This window comes from Carcharodon carcharias, chromosome 8, assembly GCF_017639515.1.
Source record: "Carcharodon carcharias isolate sCarCar2 chromosome 8, sCarCar2.pri, whole genome shotgun sequence".
NCBI lineage: Eukaryota > Metazoa > Chordata > Chondrichthyes > Lamniformes > Lamnidae > Carcharodon > Carcharodon carcharias.
In genome coordinates, this window is record NC_054474.1 from 4,264,405 (window position 1) to 4,287,458 (window position 23,054).

Here is a 23,054-nt window from a genome sequence, read left to right on the forward strand (position 1 = left end):
CATCCAGCATCAGGCCTTCCCCAGGATTTAGTACCATGACGGTGACAATCTTGCCTGCTGAGCACTGCCGGCCGATCAGAGGACTAGGACCAGTGACTGCTGCTGGGAGTGCTACAGGGTCTTCACCTGGGACAATGAGACCATAAGACCATAAGACATAGGAGCAGAAATTAGGCCATTCAGCCCATCGAGTCTGCTCTGCTATTCAATCATGGCTGATAGGTTTCTCAACCCCATTCACCTGCCTTCTCCCCATAACCTTTGATCCCCTTACCAATCAAGAACCTACCTATCTCGGTCTTAAATACACTCAATGACTGACACAGGATCCCTGGACACATGTGACTGAGGGTGGGATGGTAGTCATGGTGAAGGGATCATGGGATGATGGGGAGGGAATGGCTTTCAGCAACCCAACCCTCTTCCCAACAACAGGTCCCTCAATGCGGAACCCCGCCCCCACCCTGGTAGACCACTGGCAAATCTGACAGGGTTTGTTGGATTCTGGGTAGCCTTCAGGAGGTGCCGGAAAGCTATCCAGTTCCAATTTAATTCCTGAGCCACCACTAAATACCCGTGGGCACAGGGATAATTGGTGTTAGTTGGCTTAAAAAGAGCCTATTTGACATCTGGTGTCCCACATGGGCCTCTTTCCACCTCCAACTGAATTGTTGGGGCCTCTCCCACGATTAAGTGGCTCTGGCTGCCATGTTTTCTGTCGTGCTGGGTTAGACTAAGTTCTGCCCATCAGTTCAAATCCCAACACAAGGGGAGGTTTGAGAGCCAAAATGGCCTATTCCTGCTCCTAATGCTTAAATGCTAATGTTCACAGCAGTTGGCGTATTAAATTCAATTAATTAAATAAATATAGAAAAGTTAGTATCAGTAATGGTGACCATGAAACTACCAGATTTATAGAAACCCATTTGGTTCACTAATCCTTTATAGAGAGAAATCTAACATTCTTACCTGATCTGGCCTCCATTTGACTCCAGGCCCACAACAACAGGCTTAGTTCCGATCTGCTCTCTGAAATGGCCGAAGAAAGTGGCTCAACAGCACCTACATAAGGACAATTAGGGATGGGCAATAAATGGTGGCCTTGCCTTTGACACCCACATTCTGTGAACGAATAGAAATAATTTTTCCCAGCATTCATGTCAACCTCTAAACTCTGCAAGGCTGCCAAATAGTTTCAAGAGAAACATTATTTAACTGATTGGCAGGCCTGAACAAAAGCTTGTGACTAAGGTTGTTGCTTCAAGGCAATTGAATAAGCTAAAATTCCTTTTCATTCTAATGGATTTTTGGATGTTTATTTGTGTTTTGGAGGTCACATACTGCAAATGACTATGTTTCACTTCTTTTCATTTCTCTCATTCTAAGCTACTTACATAGAATTCCATTGAATTTCCAGCAAAGGAACTGGTCACTCCGGCCACCCTGGTCCATGCTGGCACTTATATGTTCCATACGAGCTACTTCTCAACTTATCATTTCAATACATCAATGTAAAATCACCTCAATTATTCCTTGTAGCAACAAGTTTCACATTCTAAGCACTGGGTGAAGATGGTCCTCACTCTCCCCATCATTCCTCAAACTCATGAATGTGGATGGGTAGAGATGCAATGCAAACTGATACACTTGGCCAGTCAAGAACGAGAAGAAAAGTGCAAAGGTCAGTGTTGCCACTGACCATTCATTCATTGATTATTTGCAGATGGATATTGAAGTTGCTCCCCAGATCCCAGTGTCAGGGCTGGAACTAGCTGAGCTCTGCATGAACTGTGGATGGATATGGTTTCTGTTTACATCCCTACATTTACACAAATTTAAGGTAAGAGATGGGAGGTTTGGAGAGGATTCAGGGGGAAATGTTTTCATGCAGAGGGTGGTGGGAATCTGGAAATTGCTTCCAGGAGTGGTGGCAAAGGCAGAAACCCTCAACACATTTAAAAAGTGCTCGGATATGCACTTGATACAAGGCGATGGACCAAGAGTTGAAAGGTGGGATTAGGCTAGATGGCTCCTTGTTGGTCAGCACAGATACAATGGGCTGAATGGCATCCTTCCATGCTGTGAATTTCTTTGATGCTAAAACCAGAGCAAAAATGCTGCAAACTCTAGAATTCTCAAATAGAAAAAAACAGTGGAAATACTTAGCTGGTCAGAAAGCATCTGTGGAGAGAGAAACAGATGTAACTGGGTGGGGGGGAGAGTTTTAACCCCCAAGAATGAGGGAGTTTGAGATGGCTGGGGTGTTAAAACACTAAACATTTCAAAATGGAACCCAACCCACCTTGATCCTGGCTACTATGGGGGTGTGGGCAGGTGATCTAACACACACCCAGGAGGCTGCTGGCTTTTTTTAGGCAATATAGTGAGGTTTCATGTTTCACATTTTAGCTCCATTTTAAATCTGACTCCAGGCCATCAATTCTCCCAGACTATGGGAATCTGGTGTCTAAGTGGAGTTGAGGAAAGCTGCATGCAACATCTTCCCAACACCTGCTGCTGGGCCAGGATGGCTAGGAGATCTGTTTCCCTGCCCTTCCATGCTAATCTGTTTCCTTCCCTGCTGCTGGGATACCCCTGCCCACGATTGGAACCCCCTCCCCACCCTATGATCGGACCCCACCTCACGCCCCAGTGGTTTCACTGACCACCCTCATCCCAACCATCATCAACCTCTTCACATCCAATATCTACCCCCAAATTCTCACCCAGCCCCTCCCATCTCCAGTTGATACTCTAAACTGCCCCGCACTACAGCGTGTTCCACCCTTGCAATCTCTAAGCAGCAGGAAAGCGTCTCCTTGTTCATTCTCCATGGTGAAGGTGACCATGTTCCTCATCTGGGGGTGTTTGCTCAGGTTCCGTGGGTACATGGGTGACCGGTAAGGGCATTCTGCCTGGAAGGCTCTATTGCAAATCGTACAGGATACCGCAGGTAATTGAGTTTAGACAAGCTACTGCCTCAGGATTTCCTCTCCTTGATTTTCTCTCTGCCTTGCTTTTGAAGAAGGCTGCATTGCTTTTTACTTGGATACATAAGGTGCAGCTTCTCCCAGGATTCAAAGTCATTATCAAACCTCCTAAGTGAAGCCTTCAGAGTGTCTTTGTAGTGCTTTGGTCATCATGAGACCGCACCCCAGACTCAAGATCTCCATTGAATATTCGCTATATTGAGTGAGCGTCAGGCATTCTGGCCACGTGACTAGCCCAAGTCAGTTATGACTGTCACAATATGGTGTGGATACTTGGCATGCCATTTCAGGTGAGCACCTCAGTGTCTGGTATTTTGTCCTGCCATATGATCTTCAGGAACTTCTGAAGACAGCTCAAGAGAAAGTGGTTGAGCTTGTTAGCATAACGATGGTACACAGTCCAAGTCTCGCGTGCATAGACCAGAGTGGATAGGACTCTTGGTCTCTAGATATTTAATGGGGAGATGATGGCTAGCGGTAATGTCGCTGGCTGATGAAATCCAGAGGCCCAGGCTAATGGCCTGGGGACATGGATTCAAATCCCACTATGGCAACTGGTGAATTTAAATTCAATTAATAAATCTGGAATATAAAGCTAATTTCAGTAATAATGACCACGGAACTATCATTGATTGTCATAAAAGCCTATCTAGTTCACTAATGCCCCTTAGAAAAGGAAATCTGCCATCCTTATTCAGCCTGGCCTACATGTGACTCCAGACCCACAGCAATGTGGCTGACTCTGAAATGACCCAGCAAGCCATTCAATTCAAGGGCAGTTAAGGATGGGCAACAAATGTTGGCCTTGCCAGTGATGCCCACATCACATGAAAGTATAAAGGATATAGAATCGGTTTGGTAAGCAGGCTTACTCTTCTTCATTCCCAGACTGAAGACAGGCTACATGCATGTATCTTGTTGTCAATATAGACAGCTTGAGAGAGTGTACTGCTGAGATAAGTAAACATATCCACTGCTGACAGGCTCTAGTCATGGACTGAAACCTTGGGTTCAAGACAGGTCTTCCCTAGAGCAGGCTGGTATGATGCTTCAGTTATCTTTGTGCTAATCATATGGCTGAAGTTGTCACATGCAGACAAACGTATTAGTCATATGCAGACCACAGAGACTGCAAAGCAGGAAACCCACCAGTCCCTGGACTGCAGCCTCTCCTGCAACGCTCCCCAGCAGAGAAGAAGCTAAGTTCATCAATCAGGCCGACTTCCAGGCAGGGAACCTGATATATATATATAAAAAAAAACACACCCGCTCACTCATGCGATGGTAACACTGGACTTCCAGGGCCGGGATTTTTCAATTGGCATGTGGAGGGGTGGGTCGACACGCTGATGCATAAAATGACGCGCAGGGGTGTGTGCTGATGTCATCGCGTTGTATCGCGATGTTTCGCTCGTGCGCTGGAGTTGGCTGCGCGCCCGCCGATATTTAAATGGCCCCTTAAGACCATTAAGGAAGTAATTAACGTAACTGTTAATGCTCCCCGACCAACCTTAAGGCCGGCAGGTGGGCAAAAAGGCTAGGTCAACTTCAACCGCGAGCGAGATGAGGTTTCCTGAAGCTTTTATTAAATGAATAACACATCTTTCCGAAATATAAATAATATATTTCCATCTCATGTGGCACCAACAGGTGAGGGGCATGTCTAAATAGCCATTTATTTAATATTTTCACGAGCGATTCAACCTTCCTGAGGCAGCTCCGGGCCTCGTGTGTCCGCGCTGGCCCCGACTCTCCCTCCTCCCCCAACCCGCACAGCTTACGTCTTAAGCTGGGCAGGACTTAATTAACCCGCTGGCGTTAAAGGGAGCCGCGGAGCCGTTTGTAGGTGGAATCACCTCCCTGGCCGCCCCTGGCCTGGCCCCCGCTGAGCCCGCTCGCCGACTGAAAAATCCAGGCCCAGGTTTTCCAACCAGATCTCCACCCTCCCGCTTGTAGCGAAAAGGGTTAGTGTTAAATATGTAAGCAGCCTAGATCATCAGTGATGTAATGTCACATGACAACAGAGCACGCTGAGAGATGTTTCTATGTGAAGCCTCGTGCTAAGCCTTGTCCTGTATATAGTTTGAAGAACATTTAATAAAAGGTAAGGTATGCCAACAGCCTTTCCCCCAGCAAACTCTGTCGATCCTAACCAAGGACAACTGAAGCTCAGACCCCATAACAACAATAACAGGCTGCTTGGAAATCCCCCCCCATAAAAATTTTGAAGCCCGTGTTTCAGGTCTATGGTTATTCATCAGTTAGACTGCCAATCTGAAACATTATGGGTGCAATTTTAACCCATAGCAAATCCGACCTCCATTGGGAGACTGACAGGGTCAGGCTCAAAACTCAAAGTCAGAGGACAGCATTGGGAATGACATGTTCCGCGCAATCCCATATGGCTTTCCCGGCCGATAAGTTATGTTAAAATTACTTCTATTGGCTCTGCTTCTCTCTGCACATGAGCTGCTGAGTGCTTCCAGCATTTTTGATGTTTAAATATCTGTTATGCTCAGCAGCCCCTTTCCTTTAACCTCCTCCTACACCAGTCAGCTTAGTTGTGCAATCACCAATTAAGACCAACTTCCAGCACAGTAGCTGCTGTAAAACTCTTCACTTTCACCAGGTGTAATATGTGACAATTTAACCGAGATATTCAACTCAAGCGTAATAATTAAACTTCATGAAGACCTGGATCTCAAGGCTGAAATTTAATCTGCACACTTGTGTTTGGGAGTAGCTGGAGGTTTAAAATTGGGGAAATTGACAGGGTGCTGGCAAGTCAGCTCGAACCCATCAACTTCCACATTTAACTGCAATACATTAGGCTGCTTGTGCGGAATCCCCCCCACCCCCAGAGAGGTGGATTGTCAATTTCAATATGCTAATCATTCAATTAGAGTAATATTGACATACTGGACTGAGGCAACAGGGGCCTGGGGAGCCGGTGAGACCCCCACATTACCTCTTTTCAGGCAGGCCATCTGTCATGACACAGCAGCCGGTGAAGGATGAATTATTTAAAACCCCAGGGGGAAACATTAAACAACTGTCATAACCTATATTTTCAATTGGAATGTTTTGAGTTGCAGCTCTAAATTCAGGAATAAGACCACCAGTTCTTGAGAGGTTTTTATATCAAACTAAATGAAAAATTTATTAAGTTGCAACAAACTAAACACATACTCATGGCTACAAGTTACTATTATCATAACTTTTAGCAAATTCTCAAATTAATCTCCACTAAGGCAACAATAACCAATAGACTTAACCAGACACCAGGCAAAGCACTTTCACCTTATGAGTTCAAAATGATGTTCCTTTCAACTTGGTTCCTTTACAGACAGTTGTAGGCTTACAGGCTTAGGTCTTACATGCCTCTGACCTGCATATACAAACTCCTCTCAGGTTATACCCAGCCTTCCCTCTGAATACAAATTCCCAATGTATCACCAGGCCCTTTAAACTCCTTTCATAGTACCAATTTTATTAGTAATATGAACATCGCTTGGTGTCTCCTAGCTAGGTGCAAGATTTCAATCTTGAATGCTCTATTCAGCAACATGCAAATGTACCCTCTATGTACTGTTTACATCTCAAAACTATTATACATCAAAGCACCCAGGCTAGCTGTCTTTACTCCAATTAATACACACACAGATTAAACCTCTATTTAAAAGAAATCAGTGACATTATATACATAATATCTCTCCCTGACACCATCATAAATCAAATCCCGATGCCACATATATGTATGCACAACTAGGGTAACTTACAGTTTTCAAACTATTGATTCTTTGGGACTTCCTCCCTTAGGGCCTGGATCTTTGCAATGACAGAGAGCGTCTCTGTAGTAACTGTAGCTTTAAGGAATGTAGTGACTGTGGCTTTAAGACTTATTGTGTTGTATAGTATCATGTGAAAGTGTGAACGGATCAGCTCTTTGCATGGGAGACCTCAGAGTGGGAGTTCTTCTTCAAGTTGTGGAGCTTGATGGAAGTGTATAACTGCTGCTGAAGCTTGTAAATAAAGTTCGATGTTTCTAATGAAAAACCTATCTCGGAAATCAGTCCATAACAAACTGGCGATGAGGATGAATCGGGCTTGGCTTTGTCCCTCGCCCAGCGACTGTGTGTCTCTCGTTTAAACAGAAGAAAAGGAAGATATACACATGAGGTATACCACATTTTGGCAGGACTGACCCCTTCAAACCATGCACAGAGGGTTGGTGTCAATATGTAGGGTTCTATTTCCAAGCAAATGAAATAACTGGGTGGGGAAGAGAAGAACAATTCTCCTAAGCATTTGCATGAGTAAAACCTATAATTTAATCTGAAGTTTGATGGCCCCGATTCGAAGACCTTCAGTGACAGGGGAGACCTCATTAAGGGACATTTAAACCCAAACCCTCAGTCACCATACAGAGGTTCATGTTTAATTTGAGGGTTAGAGCCCTGGGGAGATCATTGCTACAAAGGTGGCGAAATTGAAACAACTGACTGAACACTGTCTGAACACTAAGCAAGATGCTCAGGGATCGTTTGACCTGTGGTGTGCAGGATGGTGTCATTCAATGATGATTATCAGCTGAATTAAACCTCAATTTTAATAAAATATTGGAAAAAGCACTCGTGATGGAAGGTGCTGAATGGGATGCACAGGCTATACAAGGCACACAGAATGGTGGTGTTGATTTCCAGTTGGGGCAGGAACGGACAGCCGAGTTTGGCATGAAAAAGCCAGGCCTCTGCCTCCAAACAGGAGACAGCCCCCACTCACCGAAAATTTAAAATAAATACAGGAAACAGCTCAGCAGCAAATCTGAAAATGAATTGTTACCAATTTGGAAGCAATCATACTCCTGAAACCTGCCGTTTTAAAGAGGTGGAGTGCTGGTTTTTTCATAAAAGAGGGCACATACTGAAGCATTGTAAAGCAAGATTGAGACAGGTTCCCAGGCAGCAAACTAAGTTAATAGAAGTACACAATGTGTACATGAAGTTTAATTCGAGGGTTGGTGTCCCGGGGAGACCATTGTTACATACGTGGTGAAATTGAAACAATGGCCTGAACACTGTGGTTTGGGTTTAAATGTTCCTTAATAAGGTCTTCCCTGTCACCGAAGGTCTTCGAATCTTGGGCGTTCGGGGCCATCAAACTTCGGATTAAATTATAGGTTTTACTCCCTCAAACGCTTAGGAAAATTGTTCTCCTCTTTCCTTCGCAGTTATATCATTTGCTTGGAAATACAACCCTACATATTGACACATAATTGGTATCAATACACACTTCTGCCCTGTGGTGTTTCTTCGGCCTGTGTAGTTTTCCAGAGGACAATGGAGAGTTTGCTACAAGAACTACCTTAATTCATGGTCTCCCTGGATAACAACTTAATAACGGGGTTCACGGAAGCTGAACACTTGGCTAATTTGGAGGAAGCCTTGAAACAATTTTTGGAAGCAGGGATGTAATTAAAGAAATAAAAGTGTACCTTTCAGGCCGATGGATGGCCAAAGGTTACACCCAACAGAAGAAAAAAATAAAACTATTAAGGAAATTCCTTTGCCTAAAAATACCTCTGAACTCAAGTCATTCTTAGGCATGGTTAATTATTATGGTCAATTCTTACCCAACTTATCAATGGTCCTAGCCCCACTACACTCATTATTAAAGAAAAACCAGTCGGCATTGGGTTTGGAAGTCACCCCACCAAGAAACCTTCACGAAAGTTAAACAGCTCTTGCACTTTTCAAACTTGTTGGTACACTACGACCCAATAAAGGAACTGGTACTAGCCTCTGATGCATCCCACTATGGTGTGGGAGCGGTACTATCACACAAGAGAGATGACGGTTCAGAGAGGCTGATGGGCTAAGTGTCCAAGACCGTCTCCACGGCCACAAAACGGGATTCGCAAATTGCAAAAAGAAGGATTTTTGATTATATTTTGAGTTAAAAAATTCCATCATTACGTACATGGCCGACACTTTCCGATAGTGTCTAACCACAAACCACTCTTGGGTCTACTCAGTGAAGAAAAAGCTACCCCTCCCATAGCTTTGACATGGATTCAAAGATGGGCTCAAATTTTATCTGCATATGAATACACTTTTGTGCACAGACCAGGGATGTATATAGCCAATGCTGATGGCTAAGCCACCTTCTTTTGCAGGAGAGCAAGGAACATGCCCCAATTCCGAAAACATCGTATTAGCGATGAATTTCCTGGATTCCTCACCAATCTGCGGAAGGCAGGTAAGAAACTAGATGAATCATGATCCAGTCCTGTCTAAAGTGTGAGACCAAGTGTTGAAAGGATGGTCCCAGGAACCAGTCCGTGATGAATTGGAGCCATTCTTTACTCGAAGGAATGAATTGAGCGGTCAGGATGGTATCCTGTTACAGGGTGCAAGGGTAGTTGTTCCTTCACAAGGAAGGGAACCACCCTTAGCAGAGATGCACAGCTCACATCCGGGAATCTCAAGAATGAGGGCAGGCCATAGGCTAGGAATCATGTGACAGGTAACCCCTCCAGATTCCCCAAAGCCCATCCATTATCTACAAGGCACAAGTCAGGAGTGTGATGGAATACTCCCACTTGCCTGGATGAGTGCAGCTCCCACAATACTTAAGAAGCTTGACACCATCTAGGGCAAAGCAGCCCCACTTGATTGGCACCACATCCACAAACATTCAGTCCCTCCACCACCGACGCACAGTAGCAGCAGTGTGTACCAGTTACAAGATGCACTGCAGGAATTCACCAAGGCTCCTTAGACAACACCTTCCAAACCCATAACCACTACCATCCAGAAGGACAAGGGCAGCAGACACATGGGAACACCACCACCTGCAAGTTCCCCTCCAAGTCACTCACCATCCTGACGTGGAAATATATCACCGTTCCTTCACTGTCACTGGGTCAAAATCCTGGAACTCCCTCCCTGACAAAACTGTGGGTGTACCTACACCACAGGGACTGCAGCAGTTCAAGAAGGCAGCTCACCACCACCTTCTCAAGGGCAACTAGGGATGGGCAATAAATGCTGGCCCAGCCAGCGAAGCCCACATCCCATAGATGAATAAATTTAAAAAGAAAATGAAGATGATCATGCAAAAATGCATTTGGTGACTGGGCATGGAAGGTGGTTAAACACTGTATACATTGCCAACAACTACAGAAGTTATCTGTTGTGGCCCCAATACACCCGTGGGAATGGCCTGGTGGGCCCTGAGTGAGACTCGCATCAATAACATCAGTCCATTTCTAGGCACCATGTTCCTACTCATAATTGACGTACATTCCAAATGGCCAGACATCTACAAGGCTAGGTTGCCAACGTCAGGTGCAACTATAGAAAAGTCACAACAAAGCTTTTCTATACATTGATTGCCAGAAGTAAACATCTCAGGCAAAGGTACTGCATTTACTTGCGCTGAATTTCACAGATTTGTGAGCCTAAATGATATCAAACATGTAAAGATGGCACCATTTCATCCGTCGTCTAACGGATTAGCTGAGACGGCAGTACAGACTTTTAAAGTTGGGATGAAAAAATGATCAGGAGGATCATTGGAGATGAAACTTTCACGTTTCCTGTTTCACTATAGGACATCACTTACTACTACAGGTTCAACACCTTCAGAGTTACTTATGAAGCGATGCCTTCAAATGAGGTTAAACCTGGTACTTCCTAATTTGGATGGGAAGGTGGAGAAAAGTCAAAGAAATCAAAAAGCAACTCATGATTTGCATAGTCACGAGTGAGAATTTACTGTTGATGAAACAGTGCACGTACAAAATTTCGATGGCGGTTGGTTACCTGGTGTAATAGTTTCTGTGATCAGACCCTTGTCGTACCACCTAGAATTGGAGGGCCAGATCACCAGCCAACACGTGGATCATTTGAGAAGGGAGATCCCCCAACAAAATTATGTTCCACCTGTAAGCGTTGTAGAAACTGTGGTCCCTGTTGAAATTGTTCAACCAAGGGTAGACATACCAGATCCATCTGTCAGAGTAGATAACACTGAATTGCCTGGGCCTAAAGACGTACCTGGTGTTGCTGTGGTTCCAGATAATGTGGATCCTGTAAGAGATTTGAAAGTCGGTGGGGGGGGCTACAGCGTTCCACCCGGCTCAGGAAACCATCTGAGAGACTGAACTTATAATTCCATGACCCGTGTATATATTTGTAATATCACGAAGGTAGATTCTTCTAAATACAAACTGTGCAAAAAAATTAAAGTGGAGGAATGTAGTAATTGTAGTTTTAAGGAATGTAGTGACTGTACCTTTAAGACTTTTTGTGTTGTATATTATCATGTGACAGTGTGAATGAATTAGCCCTAAGCACAGGGAAACTTAGAGTGAGAGTTCTCCATCAAGTTGTAGAGCTTGACAGAAGCATGTAACTGCTGTTGCAGCCTATAAATAAAGTTCAATGTTTCTAATGAGAAACCTGCATGGAAAATCAAGTCCGTAACACTCTCCACCATTGTGAAAATGGTGGAAGAGGCCAAAAATTGGAATTCCTGTCCCTGAATACAGCACCTGCCATCATCGGGTGGGTGGGAATGGGTGTGGGTTGTGTTTCACACATGTGTGATTTGCAGAAGCAGCTGTCCATATAAATTAGCAGCTGCCTCCATTCATGTTAAATGTTGATGACCCAGGTGTGTGAAACATGATATACACAGGTTAGACCTCGCAGAGCAGGTTTGAACTTTGTTGAGTACTTTGGAGTGGTGGAGCACTTTTTTGGAAAGATAAGGTAACCCTTCAGATGTAGCCCTGGCACACCACTGGGGAGATCAGGTACCCTTTGGGGGAGGTCAGATGTCCCTTAGGAGAGGTAAGGTGCTCTTAGGATTTCTCAAAATAAGCGTGAATGTATGTAAAAAAAAGTACATAAACTCATTAATTGTCAAACTCATTGGAACTGCCTCAGGTGCCCAAATTGCCTTGTCAAAGGCAACTGTCAATCTATAAAGGCAATTAAAACTCTTGCCCATTCTTTGAAAAAAAAATTGCAGTGAGTGTTTAAAAAAAAAGAGCTGGCTATTTCATTCTGTCTTTTGACATAAGCCTGAGAGTTACCATTACTGGATTAGTGCTGCATGACTGATTTCACAACTTTCCATTATCACAGTAGGGTGCCTGTCATTTTACAGTTTGAGTGACAACTCCAAGTGATTATAGATACTTTGAAATGGGACTATGAATTCCAGTGCTTGTTTTTATAAGGGATTATGCACTTGAATGAAATGTTTGTCCTTATAAGGGATTATGAGGTTTGTAGGAATGTAGTAAATGGGATTTTTTGTAAATATAGTAAATGAGTTTTTAATGTTTTTTTAAGAAAATAAAGTCTGCAATAGACACTGAGAACTTTATACTATTTAATCTCAGCATGCTCCCTGAAATCTGCCCATGGTGGATATTGGACTTGTTAGCATAGTAGGTGTAAGGGCAAAAGGTGGGGGGCATGGGATGGCATGAGTTGACACTAAGTTGGCACAGGGTTATAAAGGGACATGGAGGTGGGCAGTGAAGCATAGGTTGGCATGCAGGGTATAAGGGACCATGGGGTGGCAGAGGAGTATGGGTTGCCATTGGGGCATGGGCCCATCACTTTATGGTCAATGTGTTGTTTCATTCCCCTGAATGCACCTCCGACAGCCCTGTGATTCACAACAAAGTTAGCTAAACAAGGTTAATTGTATGGGAATTTGAATCAGGAATTTGAATCAATGACATGAAAAATTATTAATATAAATACTGATATGCAATCAATACTTCAACAACATTAGTTATCAGATGAAAATATTGATGATAATAATTAAAGATATGCTGAAGGCAAATATCAAACAATTATGTCAAGAAATACGACTTTAGAATTTGTAGCGGTTTGATACAATTGTGGACCTGGAGTTACGTGTAACCCAGAACAGATAAGGACATGAGTGAACCAGATGGGTTTTTATGACAATCAACAATGATTTCATGGTCAATTATTAGACTACCTTATTATACCCTTATTTATTAATTGAATTTAATTTCCTCCAGTTGCTGTAGTGGGATTTTAACCTGTGTCCCCAAAATATCAGCCTGAGCCTCAGGATTACTCACCCAGTAACATTATCACAATGCCACCACCTCCTACCTCAACAAAGATTCTTTGAAAGCACCTTCTAAGCCTGAGAGCTCTAGCACCTGGAAGGTCAAGGGTAGCAGACAATGGAAACATTACTGCCTGCAGGTTCCCTTCCAAGTCACTCACAATCCTGACTTGGAAATATATCGCCGTTCCTTCACTGCTGCTGGGTCAAAGCCATGGAACTCCCTCCCTAACATGAATGAATCAAAAACAGGTTAAACTGGATTCAATGTTCTCTGTCACATTTATTTGAATAGCCTGACCTGATATTCTGTGGGATTGTTCAAACAAAAGAGAAGAAAAAGCCTTTGAACTAATGGTAAAGCAAAGTGGAATATACTGAATATTTATGGTTGGTAACAGAACAAAGGTTCAAAGCTCAGAGTTTTCATTTGCTTTTAAAAAATATTTTTCATAAGATATGGGCATTACTAGTGAGGCCAGCATTTATTGCCCATCCCTAATTGCCCTTGAGAAGGTGGTGGTGAGCTGCCTTCTTGAACCGCTGCAGTCCATGTGGCATAGGTACACCCACAGTGCTGTTAGGGAGGGAGTTCCAGGATTTTGACCCAACGACAATGAAGGAACGATGATATGGGTCCAAGTCAGGATGATATGTGTCTTGAAGCGGAACTTGGAGCTGGTGAGGTTTCCATGCATCTGTTGCCCTTGTTGTTCTAGATGGTAGTGGCCATGGATTTGGAAGGAACTGTCTAAGGAGCCTTGGTGAATTCCTGCAGTGCATCTTGTAGGTGGTACACTCTGCTGCTACTGTGCATCTGTGGTGGAGGGAGTGAATGATTGAGGAAGGGGTGCCAATCAAGTGGGCTACTTTATCCTGGACAGTGTTAAGCTTCTTAAGTGTTGTGGGAGCTGCACTCATCCAGGCAAGTGGGGAGTATTCCATCACACTCCTGACTTGTGCCTTGTAGCTGGTGGGCAGGCTTTGGGGAGTCAGGAAGTGAGTTATGTGCTGCAGGATTCCCAGCCCTTGACCTGCTCCTGTAGCCACAGTATTTATATGGTTGTTCCTGTTCAGTTGCTGGTCAATGATAACCCCAGGAGGGAGTTTCCCTGGGAGTCCTCAACATCGACTCCGGACCCCATGAATTCTCATGGCATCAGGTCAAACATGGGGAAGAAAACCTCCTGCTGATTACATCATGCCTCCCTCCCTCAGCTGATGAATTACTGCTCCTCCATGTTGGAGACCACTTGGAGGGAGTACTGAGGGTGGCAAGGACGTAGAATGTACTCCTTTTGCCAGCCCTCCAAAAAGAGTCAGACTTCTTGTGAACCTTTCATTCTCCTTCAGCAACAAAGCCAGCAGCAGCTGCCTGAAATCTGGTTTGGTACAACATTAAACATGAATTTCAAAAAAACAAATGTTAAGGCATGGAGAAAACATACACATCTTGAAGAGCCAAAAAAATCAATGTCAAAGCAATAAACTGATAATTTAAAAAATTAGTGATCAATAAAGAAGATCATTAAAAGACTCTGGGTGGGGGACTTCAAAGTCCATCACCAAGAGTAGGTTGGTGGCACCACTACTGACCGAACTGGGTGAGTCCTAAAGGACATAATTGCTAGACTGGGTCTGCGGCAGGTGATGTGGGAACCAGCAAGAGGAAGGATATGACTAATATCCTGGTGATTGGGTTCAAGTCCCACTGTGGCAGCCGGTGGAATTTAAGTTCAATTAATAGTTTGAAAAAAAAATGTCTGCAATTAAAAGCTGTTAAACTAAAAACCCATCTAGTTCACTAATGCCCTTTAGGGAAGGGAATCTGCCATCCTTACCTGGTCTATCTTACATGTGACTCCAGACCCACTCTGTGGTTGACTCTTTACTGTCCTCTGAAATGGCTGAGCAAGCCACCAGCCCAAGGGCAATTAAGGATAGGCAACAAATGGTGGCCAAGCCAATGACATCCAAATCCCATGAAAGAATAAAAAAATACAGATTTTGTTCTCTCAAGGAATCATGGGATATGGGGAACTTAAGATCAGTCATGGTTATATCAAATAGCAGAGCAATTTCTACAGGTCGTTTGGTCTTCTTCTGCTCCAATGTCTTATGTTTTTATGTTCTGAAAATATCTTGGAAATACCTGAGGCCATGAAAGGCATTATAGTAATGCAAGTTCTTTTTATTTTAAAAGCAAAAAAACTGCTGATGCTGGAAATTTGAAACCTGGACCCCTCCCTCTGGCTTCTTACCTGCTCTTGATCTTTTCATTGAGAACTGTTGGCGTGACATCAGCCGTCTCAGTTTCTCTGCTCCTCTCACCCACTCTAACCTCTCTGTCTCTCTCTAAACTTGCTGCATTCCGTTCTCTCAGGACCAACCCTGACATTGTCATCAAACCCGCTGACAAGGGTTGTGCTGTTGTTGTCTGGCGCACTGACCTCTACCTCGCAGAGGCTGAGCGTCAACTCGCAGACACTTCCTCCTACCTCCCCCTGGACCATGACCCCACCACTGAACATCAAACCATTGTTTCCAGGACTGTTACTGACCTCATCTCCTCTGGAGAACTTCCCTCCACAGCTTCTAACCTCATAGTCTCCCAACGTCGGATGGCCCACATCTACCACCTACCCAAAATCCACAAACATGACTGTCCTGGTGGACTGATCATGTCAGCCTGTTCCTATCCCACGCAACTCATTTCTTGCTATCTTGTCTCCATTCTCTCTCCCCTTGTCCAGTCTCTTCCCACCTATATCTGCGATTCCTCTGATGCCCTACATCATATCAACAATTTCCACTTCCCTGGCCCCAACCTCCTTCACTTCACCATGGATGTCCAATTCCTCTACACTTCCATCCCCCACCAGGATGGTCTAAGGGCTCTCCACTTCTTCCTCGATCAGAGGCCCGAACAATCCCCCTCCACCACCGCTCTCCCCCGCCTGACTGAACTTGTTCTCTCACTGAATATATTCTCCTTAACAGAATTACCTGGAAAAACTCAGCAGGTCTGGCAGCATCAGCGGAGAAGAAAGGAGTTGACGTTTCGAGTCCTCATGACCCTTCGACAGAACTGGGTGAATCCAAGGAGAGGGGTGAAATATAAGCTGATTTAGGTGGGGCGGGGGGGGGGTGGGGCGGGGGGGGTGGAGGGGGGTGGGGGTTGTGGTTGTAGGGACAAGCAAGCAGTGATACAAGCAGATCATCAAAAGATGTCACAGACAAAAGAACAAAAGAACACAGAGGTGTTGAAGTTGGTGATATTATCTAAACAAATGTGCTAATTAGGAATGGATGGTAGGGCACTCAAGGTATAGCTCTAGTGGGGGTGGGGGGGCATAAAAGATTTAAAAATAATGGAAATAGATGGGAAAAGAAAAATCTATATAAATTATTGGAAAAAAACAAAAGGAAGGGGGAAGAAACAGAAAGGGGGTGGGGATGGAGGAGGGAGGTCCTCACTTTTCACCCCATCAGCCTCCACATTCAAAGGATCATCCTCTATCATTTCCGCCAACTACAGCATGATGCTACCACCAAATACATCTTCCTTTCACCCCCCCTGTTGGCATTCCGTAGTGACTGTTCCCTCCAGGACACCTTGGTCCACTCCTCCATCACCCCCTACACCTCAACCCCCTCCCACGGCACCTTCCCATGCAACCACAGAAGGTGCAACACCTGCCCCTTCACTTCCTCTCTCCTCACCGTCCAAGGGCCCAAACACTCCTTTCAAGTGAAGCAGCATTTCACTTGCACTTCCCTCAATTTAGTCTACTGCATTCGCTGCTCCCAATGTGGTTTCCTCTACATTGGAGAGACCAAACGCACACTGGGTGATCGCTTTGTGGAACACCTTCAGTCTATCCGCAAACATGCTCTAGACCTCCCTGTCGCTTGCCATTTCAACACTCCATCCTGCTCTCATGCCCACATGTCTGTCCTTGGCCTGCTGCAATGTTCCAGTGAAACTCAACATAAACTGGAGGAACAACACCTCATCTTCCGACTAGGCACTTTACAGCCTTCCGGACTGAATATTGAGTTCAACAACTTCAGATCATGAACTCTCTCCTCTACCCTCATCCCTTTTTGATCCTCTTTTTTCAAATATTCATTTTTAAGCTTTTATATGTAATTTTTTCCCACCTGTTTCTAATATGTTTTTTTAAAAAATTATCTCCATTCATTGTTTTAACCCTGCCTTTTAGCCTATTTTGATCCTTGCTCCCACACCATCCCCTCCCTCCACCCCACCCCCAACTAGGGCCATCGGTCACTTGCTCCTCCTGCTTTCTACTCTTACTGTCATCAGTAGCACCTCCTTTAGGCAGTATCACCACCGTCAACACCCCTTTGACCTTTTGTTTATGACATCTTTCACAATCTCTCCTTTGCCTCCACCTATCACTGGCCCTCTATCCAGCTTCACCTGTCCAACCCACCCCCTTTAACAGTATATATTTTACCACATTTCTACTTCTCTTCGGTTCTGAAGAAGAGTCACCTGGACACAAAACGTTAACTCTTTCTCTCCACAGATGCTGTCAGACCTGCTGAGTTTGTTATGCAACTTTTATTTTTGTTTCTTTTTATTTTACTTTCTTTCTGACGCATAAAAGTTCAGAAGCTCCTACTTTCAACCCCCAGGCTGTGTTGATGTAGCTGATCTCAGCCGCCTGCATTCGCAATTTCACTGAGGGGGGAAAACTGAGCCTGGAGTTCCAACTTTGATTTGTTCTCCAACAATCCCTGCTGGAAAACACACTGGGCTGGAATTGAAGGATCTTTTTGATTGACTTGCTTGGAAACGTTCACTTCCTGGGAGAACGTGTAAACAATCACTTCCAGTTGAGCTGCAAGGTCCCGTTGAACATTAGCTACGCATGAGGTAAGACTCAGCCATTTCATCCCAATTTTCAGGAAAGGCTGGAGGAGGGTGGGATCACAATCCTTCCTTCAGTCATGCGTGCTCTCCTGATCTTAAACATGGACTCTGATTGCCTCCTGCAGTCGCTATGGACTCAGGCATCGGGTGCCATTTCAATTCTACGCCAACTATCAGAGCTTTGAAGATTGGTTTAATTGCGACCTCTTGGTATTTTTTGAAGTTAGGATCCTGGTCCTGTTCCAGCCACAATGCATTGTCAGCAATGCTAAAACTGTAGAAATAAATTGTTTTTCTTTTCTTTCAGCCGCCATCACTGTCCCTTGAAAGTTTAATGACTTTTTCAAGCCTTTCCCAGATCACAACAGACCCTGTGGTATAATATGCATAACACAAAGGTAAATGTCAAGAATGATTTTACAGCATTAAATTATTGAAAGCTTTTCAGTAAATGCAACATTCCAACATCAGGTTAGATGATAAAAGATCTGCATATTTTCCACCACTCTAAATTATTTAACCCTTGACCTGAATGCGTTCCTCTGCTCTCTCTTTTTTTTAATCTTATCTCACCTATGGTCGTATCAGAGCAGTTTACAACCGACAAATTTGTGTTGCACCAAAGCAACTTTTAACTGGGGTTAAGTCCCCAGAAGATGTTACTGTGCTAACAGGATGCCTTTGTCATGTTAACATTACCCAGCATACTATGCAGCAGGACTGAATTGCAGGTACAACCCTCTCTTACATGCTCACCTGGACTACAAGGCTTTGGAATTTTATTTTGGACAATTATAAATTCAGTAGACAGCCTTAATTGTAGTAAATGCTGCCACTTCTGCATTGCTTTAAAATAATTCCTGCTTCACCAGGCTGCAAAAAAAGTGATAATATAAGCTCCAGGTGTCAATCCAGGTCGGAGAGAAAGGTGAATGAGACTATCCTCAGGGAGGCTGTCTCCCACAGCTCAGCTTTGATGCTTTGTAGAATGCAATTCTGGCAGGCTGACAAAGTTACCTTTCTCTGATCAGAAGTGGTCTTTTGGGCCTTCCCGACACTTGCAATAGCTTTGAGAGGGCGTGAAGGGCACATGTGGATGTCCACATACCTGTACGCAATTGCAGAACTCCCTTGTGCTCCTGGGAGTCCATCTCAGAACCAGGGTGCTGGGCTGCAACAAATTATGTAGCTCCTGGTCTCCAACCAATGTAAAAGTCATATAAAAACAAGCCCAAGTTTACTGCAGCCCTTCAGAGCTTTGCAGCAGCAAAAGAGTGTCTGGCATTAGGGACTAAATTATACTGATGTCCTCTTTCATAATTAAAACAATTTATTTTTATAAATCATCACTGTCAGTTGCATTGTTTTTTTTTCACTGACCTGCAGTGATTATGATTCGTCTCCTGTCGGGATAATCTGTATCATGCCAAGAAATACCTTCAAAGAAATACCTTCAGCTTATTCCCTATTAACCCTCATCAGGAGTGCTGGGGGTGATGGGTGACGGGAAGGGTTGCATTACGTCAGATGATGCATGTGTCATCAGAATAATGCCAGATAATAATTGGAGCATAAAGAAAGCTGATTTTAACCAACAGCACCTCCCCCTCTGCCCCACCCCCACATCCCCCCCTCCCCCGGGGGCATCACAGTTATTGGTGAAATCCTTAGAGAAGCTGTCACATTCCTAGCCATCAGTCACAGTAGATGGAGCTATGTTTTCTGTTTCTTATGAAGAATGAATAATTCCTCCCTCTACCACCAACCCCCACCACCACCCCTGCAACACTGACCTTTCCGTTTTACTAAAGTTTAATCGAGATGGCCTTTCTCAAGTGTCTATTGGGAACATGCTTTAATAAATCTAATTGGATATAATTAGATGGGTCAGAAAAATCCGCTGTGGGAGCAGGCTACGCTTCAACAAACTTTACCCTTCATTACGCTTTAATCCTTTCATCTGTAATTTTTGCAATGTTTTTCTGTGCACTTATTTTTCCTCCTGTTATAATCTTGAGGAAATGTAAACAAGACTATTTTCAGGTTTGCCAAGGTGAACTAATTATGTTGTCAATGTAGCAGAACCTTAAATGCTTGTGCTTTTGTATCTGCAAAAAATCCACATCAACATCATTTTGTTCAGCTGAAACGTTATTTGTGTAAGAGTTGTGGCACAGAAGAAATTCAAGTTAACTTTTCTAATTCCTTTCTTGTCATTAACTATCTCCCTTTTTATGACAGATCTCTCTACATCATTGACAAACGAGGCACAGTCTGCAAGCTGCTCAATACTCAATAAGATCAAAAACCGTGCTCAACACTCGCTCAACTATTGTTTCTCTTTGAGGGAGGAAGTGCTCGCCATTTCCCCAGCACTCTCTGTGCTGACTTAGCAGAAGATGGGGATTGCGTAGGAGGAAGTTATTCAGCCTCATGAATCTATTACATTATTACACTATTACATTATATTGTGGCTGACCTGTATCTTAACTCCATTTACCTGCCTCGGTTCCATAATCCTTTAGACCATTGCTGAAGAAAAACCTCTCAATCCCATTGACTTCAAGCCTGTAAGGTCCATTGTTTAGTCCTTTAAATGCTGGGTGGAAGTGTCACTTGCCTGTACTATGAATGTCCTGACTATTTTTTTCCAGTGATGTGGATTGAGGAATAAATATTGGCTAGGACACTGAGGATAGCTCTTATACTGTATTTCTAAAAAACTGACATGGGATATTTTATGCATGCCTGAGTGAGCAAACAAGGCCTCAGTTTAATGTCTCATCCAAAACACAGCAACTCCAGCAGTGTAACACTCCCTCAGTACTACACTAGAATGGCCAGTCTGGATTTTTCCACAAGTTTGCAACCAGAGTCCCAAAAAAGACTTAGGGTCTTGATTTGCATATGCTATGGATAGGGGAGAAAGAAAAACAGAACTCCGTTATTTCCCTTGCTATCAGTCCATATGTAGAGGTGTTTTAATTTTTGAAATAGGCTGTGATGCATTTCCCCAAACCCTCTGTTTGTAAAATCAAACTCTCTTCAGGGTTAAATCAGAAGTATTGTTTATTCATACATTCAGACCCGGGGACTAGCCCCACACACACACACACACACACACACACACACACACACACAAGGACACGAGAAGGAGATAGGAAAGAAAAGAGTTTTACAACCAAGGATAACTTAAAACAAAAAAGAAACAAAGATGTGGGTATTAATCCAGTGAGGGTTCCTTCACGTAGGAGTTAAAGTTCAGGCAACTTCAGCAAGCTGAAAGCAGGAGTTGCCAAATTCCTTTGAAGTTGGTGATGATGCAGAAAGATGAAGTTGGTATAAAGAGACTTGGTCCACTCTACAGGTAATGGCAGGGATCTTCCAGAGAACCAAGCTTTGAGGAGGTTTAGACTTGAGGCAGGATTTGTTTTTTTTTTAATTCATTTATGGGGTGTGGACATCGCTGGCTAGGCCAGCATTTATTGCCCATCCCTAATTGCCTTTGAGAAGGTGGAGGTGAGCTGCCTTTGACCTAGCAACACTGAAAGAACGGTGATATATTTCCAAGTCAGGATGGTGAGTGGCTTGGAGATGAGCTTCCAGGTGGTGGTGTTCCCATCTATCTGCTGCCCTTGTCTTTCTTGATGGTAGTGGTTGTGGATTTGGAAGGTACTGCGTAAGGAGCCTTGGTGAATTTCTGCAGTGCATCTTGTAGATGGTGCACACTCCTGCCACTGTCCATTGGTGGTGGAGGGAATGAATGTTTGTGGGTGGGGGGGGGTGCAATCAAGCGGGTTGCTTTGTCCTGGATAGTGTCAAGCTTCTGAGTGTTGTTTGAGCTGCACTAATCCTGGCAAGTGGAGAGTATTTCATCACTTTCCTGACTTGTGCCTTGAAGATGGTAGACAGGCTTTGGGGAGTCAGGAGTTGAGTTACTCGCCACAGGATTTGTAGCCTCTGACCTGCTCTTGTAGCCACAGTATTTATATGGCTAGTCCAGCTTTGTTAGGGCTCCTTGGTGTCACACCCAGTCAAATGCTGCCTTGATGTCAAGGGTAGTCACTCTCACCTCACCCTTTGTTGACAGCGTGGAATCCTGCTTTGGTATTACCAGGTTGGATTTTAACAGTAGGCTGCTCTGGGAATCCAGGAATATAACCTTAAAACTTTCTAAAAGGTCAAAGGACCTTAGGCCATGTGTTGTCCATTGATGCATCAGTTTCAGGTTAATAATCAGTTTCTATGTCTCTGGTCAAAATCCATTGCCCAGCGTAGGAGAAAGCACTATTAGCGCCTCCGCAAGAATAACGAGTTTCAATCGCTCTCTCTTTGTTATAAGTCCAAGCTGGGGAGACGGACCGTCTGCTGCTCTCTTGTTTCATTGATTGTATTAATTACTGTTAGAAGTTTCAAGAACTGTAGCCAACTTGCAAATGACCTGACCTGTAGCAGCCATGTTTTTGGTCCAGCAAAGTCCATTTTTAAATAAGCAGAAAGTAAGGTTTGATTTAAATATTTCATGATCTCTTTCATGTCTAATGGACATGACATATATTTAAACTGGGGTTGGCTTGCTGCCCATTACTTGTGCTCTCTCCTGGCCTGCTGAGGAGTGGCTTGGGGATAGTCAATGTTTATTTTTTCTGGAAACTTTTTTTTTAAGAGCTATTTACATTCGAGGCCTCTTGGTAACTATAATATTCTCTGGGCACAGACTGTTTTCCTCCCTTTGAGTCTCTTGGTCATCTGACCCTCATATCATGCTCACATCATCATTATACAGCTAAAGTGCTGTAAGATGCAGGGCTTCAGACCAAACGCTGGATAGTGGGATTAGGCTGAGCAGCTCGTTTTTTAGCCAGTGCAGACACAATGGGCCAAGTTGCCTCTTTCTATGCTGTAAACTTTCTATGATTAACATCATTGTCTAATTCGACTAATCATTAACCCTTCACTCTACATTAACCTTAAGCAGATAGGAGGCTGTTTAAGTATTGTGCAGCCATTTAAAGACTGGCATGAAAATTGATTCA